Here is a 7732-nt window from a genome sequence, read left to right as displayed (position 1 = left end):
AGTGCTATATAAACTAAAATATGAGACATATCAAATAGATATTTACCATATATGTTCCCCAGGTACAGTAACTGATTTCTATGGAATGACAAGGGTGAATGACAAAATGGAATGACCGTAGACTATAATGGGGTTACATTTCAAAGTGCTATAGAAACTAAAATATGAGACATATCAAATAGATATTTACCAGATATGTTCCCCAGGTACAGTAGCATATTCTGAAAGTGAGATTACGTCAGATTATAGCTGCTTTGTATGGAATGACAAGGGTGAATGACAAAATGGAATGCCCATAGACTTTAAAGGGTTTTAAACTTAAAAGTGTTATAGCAACAAAACTATGAAACACATCAAGTAGACTTTTACCAAATATCTTTACTAGGTAAAGTAGAATAATCTAAAAGTAAGATTATGTGGTATTGTTGCTGCTTTGTATGGATTCATAAGAGTGAATGACAAAATAGGATGCCCAACATAAGTGACTGATGGTGGCTGCATTGCCTGAGGCACGCAGAAATTGCATTGTGTTCCCGCTGAAATGAGAGACATATGCTTCCAAATTAGGTATTTTTGCTGTCATTAAGGGCTTATAGATACGTCATGTCTTCACTATACTCCCCTTGAATGCCCAGCTAACTCCCTAATACCGTCTACACCTACGGCATGACTTCGCTATACTCCCCTGGATTGCCCGGCTAACTCCCGCAGACCACCTACACCTACTGCATGTCTTCCCTAAACTCAACTGGAATGCCCAGTTAACTCCCACAGAACGCCTACATCTACATCATGCAATCTACCTCACTAAGAAATTATACAAAATAACCTAACTATTATAACTTATACTATCTTATACTAGCTGCTGGTAAAATCTCCCCTAATCCTGGTCCCCAGCAACTTCCTAGCCGTGCACATCCATGTGTACCCTTCCATAGACTCAGAAAACAAAACTCTGGTAACCTTACTCACATTTTTCTTGTATCTAAAGCCACTAACCCCTTCACTTTTGCACTCTGGAACTCTTGCTCTGTTTGCAACAAGCTCACTTCTATCCATGACCTCTTTATCTCCCACTCCCTCAACCTTCTGGCTTTAACAGAAACCTGGCTCTCTCCCTTAGACACAGCATCCACTGCTGCTCTGTAACATGGGTGTCTCCACTTCAGCCACACTTCTAGGTCTGGTAATAGACAAGGAGGTAGTGTAGGTATTTTACTTTCCCCTCGTTGCACCTTTCAACAAATTCAACCAATCTCTTCCCTCACATTTTCCTCATTCGAAAACCACATTATTTTCTTATTCTCTCTATACGTGTTGCAGTCATATACCGACCCTCTGGCTACTCAACTCAATTTCTAGATCACTTGGCTGCCTGGTTACCTTATTTCCTCAGACACCCCTGCCCTCATTCTTTTTTGTCACAATGGACTGACTCTCCCACTCATAAAGGTGGTCACTCCCTTGACTGACCACCATCTCCTCACTTGCAACATCACCTCCCTCCCTACAACTCTCCCTCCGTCTACTCCTCACACCAAACTTCACAGAAGCATTATGTCTTAGATCAGCAACAGCCTGTTAATTCCCTCAAACCTCTCTTCTCATCCATCTCCTCCTTTTCCTGCCCTGATCAATCTATCTGCCACTATAATTCCACCCTTACATCGGTCCTTGACAATCTCTCTTACCATAGCTGGAAATCACACACTCATCCTCAGCCCTGACATACTCCTTTGACACGGTACCTATGCAGATGTTCCCATACTGCTAAGTGGCACTGGAGAAAATCTCAGAGTTCAGCTCACTACAAGTTCATCTTGAACTCCTACTATTCTGCCATTAATCACTATAAGCAACATTACTTCTCTACTCTTATCTTTACTTTCTTCAAACCCAAAATGTCTGTTCTCCACATTCAATACTCTTCTCCGCCCACCCCCACCTCCTAACACAACTTCTCTGTCAGCTCAAGAATTTACCAGCTACTTCAATAGCAAATCAACTCCATTAGAAACTAAATCAGCTCTCAAAATACTTCCATTCTCTCACCTCCTCAAATGCTTGCAATCAACCACAACCTACATAGCCATAAATGTAGCTCTTTCTCCCCTGTAACTGAGGAAGAAGTCTCTGCACTTAAACTGTGCTCTCACCTCACTACCTGTCCCCTTGACCCTATCCCCTCACAGCTACTCCGCTCCCTCTCTTCTACCCTTACCCCTATATTAAAACACATTTTCAACCTCTCACTCTGTATATTTACCTCATCTCTGAAACATGCACTGATCACACCTCTCCTCAGAAAACCTTCTCTCGATCCAACCTCCCCATCCAACTAATGCCCTATTTCCCTACTCCATCTTGTCTCAAAGCTTCTCGAAAAGCTAGTATATGCACACCTATCCCATTTCTTTACATTAAACTCCCTCCTTGACCCACTGCAATCTGGATTTCGTCCCCATCACTCCACAGAGCAATCAAACAATTGTTACAGCAATCGTTAAGGTTACCATCAACCTATTTACTGCAAAATCAAAAGGCCACTTCTCTTTGCTTATCCTCCTTGATTTGTCCGTAGCTTTTGTCCACCCTCTTTTGCTCCAAACCTTCCAATCCTTCAGCATTTGTGACACAGCCCTCTCGTAGTTCTCTTCCTACCTGTCTAACCGTAACTTTATTGTCGCCTTCTCTGGGGCTTCCTCTGCCCACTTTCTGTTGGTGTACTGCAAGGCTCCATCCTCGGTCCCCTTCTCTTCTCAATCTACACGTCATCATTAGGTTCCCCAAGTCCCACGGGTTCCAACATCATTTGTATGCCGATGACACCCAAATCTACTTCTCTGCACCAGACCTATCTCTTTCCTTGCTAACCCGAAGTCCTCTCACTACCTCAAACTAAATCCCTCCAAAACTGGGGTCCTTATTTTCACCCCTTCTTCCAAAATCTCCACCCCTAATCTCTCTAACTGTTGACAGCTCCATCATTACCCCTATTATTATTCTTCTTCTTTATTTATAAAGCGCTGACAGATTCCGCAGTGCTGCCCATGGGTACAAGGATAACAGTACAGTGGAGAAACAATACGATAAGACACCTACCCTGCATGCCTGCTGTCTTGTGGTCGCACTTGACTCCGATCTTTCTTTCACTACTCACATTCAGTCATTGGCTAAATCCTGCCGCCCCAACCTTAAAAACATCTCTAAAATTAGACATTTCCTTACACAAGACACAACTAAGATTTTAATCCACTCTCTCATCCTTTCCCGCCTCGGCTACTGCAATTCTGTCCTCTCTGGTCTCCCTAGCTGCCGCCTAACTCTTTTTGAAATCCATAATGAATGCCTCAGCCAGGCTTATCTTCCTTACACATCGCTCTTCATCTACTTCACCTCTCTGCCAATCCCATCACTGACTTCCTCTTGCCTCCAGGATTAAACACAAAATTCTCACTCTAACATACAAAGCTATCAACTGCACTGCTCCCCCCTATATCTCAGACCTTGTCTCCAAATACTCTTCCTCCATCCCCTTCGCTCTGCTCACGACCTCCTACTCTCCTCCTCTCTTGTCACCTCATCACACTCCCGTTTACAGGACTTCTCCAGGCTGGCTCCCATCTTGTGGAACTCTCTGTCTCGCTCCACAAGACTCTCTTCTAGTTTTAAGAGCTTCAAGTGCTTCCTAAAGACTCTACTGTTCAGGGATGCATATGACCTACGCTAACCTTTCTTTATACCAGTTCCTCTCCTCCATTGCTATCCCCTTAACTCCCTTAGCATGTAAGCATAAGAGTCCAGCTGTTTGTTGATCACCTTCTCAAGAGATGACTACAACAGTGAAACTCTTGGCAGGGCCCTCTACCCATTTGATCCCTATAATTGTTTTGTTGTACTCCGTCTTTGTTAATAGCGCTGCGGAATCTGTTGGCCCTCTACAAATAACCGATAATAATAATAATAAATAATAATATGTAATCTATGTAATATGTGTCATAGTTTTGCTGCTATAGCACTTGAAACATTACATCCTATTAAAAACTAGGGGCATTCCATGTAGTCATTCACACTTGCCATTTCATAGAAAGCCGCAATAATCTCACGTTATCTCACTTTCAGAATATGCTACTGTATCTGGGGAACATATCTGGTAAATATCTATTTGATATGTCTCATAGATTTGTTGCTATATCACTTTGAACTTTACATCCCATTAAAGTATATAGGCATTCCATTTTCTCATTAACCCTCGTCATTCCATATAAAGCAGCTATAATCTCACATATTCTCACTTTCAGAATATGCTACTGTACCTGGGGAACATATCTGGTAAATATTTTATAGATATGTCTCATACTTTTGTTGCTATAGCACTTTTACATTTAATCCCATTAAAGTATATGGGCATTCCATTTTGTCATTAACCCTTGTCATTCCATAGAAAGCAGCTATTACCTTGTGTAATCTCACTTTCAGAATATGCTACTGTACCTGGGGAACATATCTCTTATATATGTACTTGATATATCTCATAGTTTTGATGTTATAGCACTTTTAAATGTAATCCTATTAAAGTCTATGGGCATTCCATTTTGTCATTCACCCTTGTCATTCCATAGAAAACAGATATAATCTGAAGTAATCTCACTTTCAGAATATGTTACTCTACCTGGGGAACATATCTGGTAAATATCTATTTGATATGTCTCATATTTTAGTTTCTATTGCACTTTTAAATGTAATCCCATTATAGTCTATGGGAATTCTATCTTGTCATTCACCCTTGTCATTCCATAGAAAGCAGCTATAATCTGAAGTAATCTCACTTACAGAATATGCTACTGTACCTGGGGAACATATCTGGTAAATATCTATTTGATATGTATCATAGTTTAGTTTCTATAGCACTTTTAAATTTAATCCCATTATAGTCTATGGGCATTCCATTTTGTCATTCACCCTTGTCATTCCATAGAAAGCAGCTATAATCTGAAGTAATCTCACTTTCAGAATATGCTACTGTACATGGGGAACATATCTGGTAAATATCTAGTTGATATGTATCATAGTTTAGTTTCTATAACACTTTTAAATGTAATCCCATTATAGTCTATTGGGCATTCCATTTTGTCATTCACCCTTGTCATTCCATAGAAAGCAGCTATAATCTGATGTAATCTCACTTTCAGAATATGCTACTGTACATGGGGAACATATCTGGTAGGTAAATATCTAGTTGATATGTATCATAGTTTAGTTTCTATAGCACTTTTAAATTTAATCCCATTATAGTCTATGGGCATTCCATTATGTCATTCACCCTTGTCATTCCATAGAAAGCAGCTATAATCTGAAGTAATCTCACTTTCAGAATATACTACTGTACCTGGGGAACATATCTGGTAAATATCGATTTGATATGTATCATAGTTTAGTTTCTATAGCACTTTTAAATGTAATCCCATTATAGTCTATGGGCATTCCATTTTGTCATTCACCCTTGTCATTCCATAGAAAGCAGCTATAATCTGATGTAATCTCACTTTCAGAATATGCTACTGTACCTGGGGAACATATCTAGTAAATATCTAGTTGATATGTATCAGTTTAGTTTCTATAGCACTTTTAAATGTAATCCCATTATAGTCTATGGGCATTCCATTATGTCATTCACCCTTGTCATTCCATAGAAAGCAGCTATAATCTGAAGTAATCTCACTTTCAGAATATGCTACTGTACCTGGGGAACATATCTGGTAAATATCTAGTTGATATGTATCAGAGTTTAGTTTCTATAGCACTTTTAAATGTAATCCCATTATAGTCTATGGGCATTCCATTTTGTCATTCACCCTTGTCATTCCATAGAAAGCAGCTATAATCTGATGTAATCTCACTTTCAGAATATGCTACTGTACCTGGGGAACATATCTAGTAAATATCTAGTTCAGTGGTTCTCAACCTAAGTGACCTCAAGGCCCGGTAAGTTCTAGCCAGACCGGTCCAGGGCCCGGTAAGCATCGGGAGTGGGTTGCAGTAGGTTTGGAAGAAATATATATATATATATATACACAGTCTCTTTCTCTCCTCCCCTCTCTCTTTCTCTCTCTCTCGCCTCCCCTCTCTCCCCTCTCTTTTTCTCTCTCCTCCCCTCTCTCTTTCTCTCTCCTCCCCTCTCTCTTTCTCTTTCCTCCCCTCTCTCTTTCTCTCTCTCCTCCCCTCTCTCTCCTCCCCTCTCTCTCTTTTTCTCTCTCTCCTCCCCTCTCTTTCTCTCTCTCTCTCTCCTCCCCTCTCTCTCTTTTTCTCTCTCTCCTCCCCTCTCTCTTTCTCTCTCTCTCTCCTCCCCTCTCTCTCTTTTTCTTTCTCTCCTCCCCTCTCTCTTTCTCTCTCCTCCCCCCCCCCCTCTCTCTCTCTCTCTATCTATCTCCTCCCCCCTCTCTCCATCTCCTCCATCTCTTTCTCTCTCTCTCCTCCCTCTCTTTTTCTCTCTCTCTCTCTCTCTCTCTCTCCCCTCCCTCTTTTACAGTGGTTTAATTATGTAATAATTAATTGGTGTCAGTGGGATCCATATTAATATCCTACTGACACCAATGAATTATAAAATTAACCCACTATAAGGCAATGTCGGGTCGCGGCCCACCAGCAGGGCCATCGTGGCCCGGTAGTGGGCCGCGGCCCGGCTGTTGAGAAACACTTAGTTGATATGTATCAGTTTAGTTTCTATAGCACTTTTAAATGTAATCCCATTATAGTCTATGGGCATTCCATTTTGTCATTCACCCTTGTCATTCCATAGAAAGCAGCTATAATCTGAAGTAATCTCACTTTCAGAATATGCTACTGTACCTGGGGAACATATCTGGTAAATATCTAGTTGATATGTATCATAGTTTTGTTGCTTCAACACTTTTAATTTTACATTCCATTTTGTCATTCACCCTTGTCATTCCATAGAAAGCAGCTATAATCTGAAGTAATCTCACTTTCAGAATATGCTACTGTACCTGGGGAACATATCTGGTAAATATCTAGTTGATATGTATCATAGTTTAGTTTCTATAGCACTTTTAAATGTAATCCCATTATAGTCTATGGGCATTCCATTTTGTCATTCACCCTTGTCATTCCATAGAAAGCAGCTATAATCTGATGTAATCTCATTTCAGAATATGCTACTGTACATGGGGAACATATCTGGTAAATATCTAGTTGATATGTATCATAGTTTTGTTGCTTCAACACTTTTAATTTTACATCCCATTAAAGTCTATGGGCATTCCATTTTGTCATTCACCCTTGTCATTCCATAGAAAGCAGCTATAATCTGAAGTAATCTCACTTTCAGAATATACTACTGTACCTGGGGAACATATCTGGTAAATATCGATTTGATATGTATCATAGTTTAGTTTCTATAGCACTTTTAAATGTAATCCCATTATAGTCTATGGGCATTCCATTTTGTCATTCACCCTTGTCATTCCATAGAAAGCAGCTATAATCTGATGTAATCTCACTTTCAGAATATGCTACTGTACCTGGGGAACATATCTAGTAAATATCTAGTTGATATGTATCAGTTTAGTTTCTATAGCACTTTTAAATGTAATCCCATTATAGTCTATGGGCATTCCATTATGTCATTCACCCTTGTCATTCCATAGAAAGCAGCTATAATCTGAAGTAATCTCACTTTCAGAATATGCTACTGTACCTGGGGAACATATCT

This window comes from Bombina bombina, chromosome 2 (assembly GCF_027579735.1).
Source record: "Bombina bombina isolate aBomBom1 chromosome 2, aBomBom1.pri, whole genome shotgun sequence".
In the NCBI taxonomy this organism is placed as follows: Eukaryota; Metazoa; Chordata; class Amphibia; order Anura; family Bombinatoridae; genus Bombina; species Bombina bombina.
Note: the sequence above shows the minus strand (reverse complement) of the source record.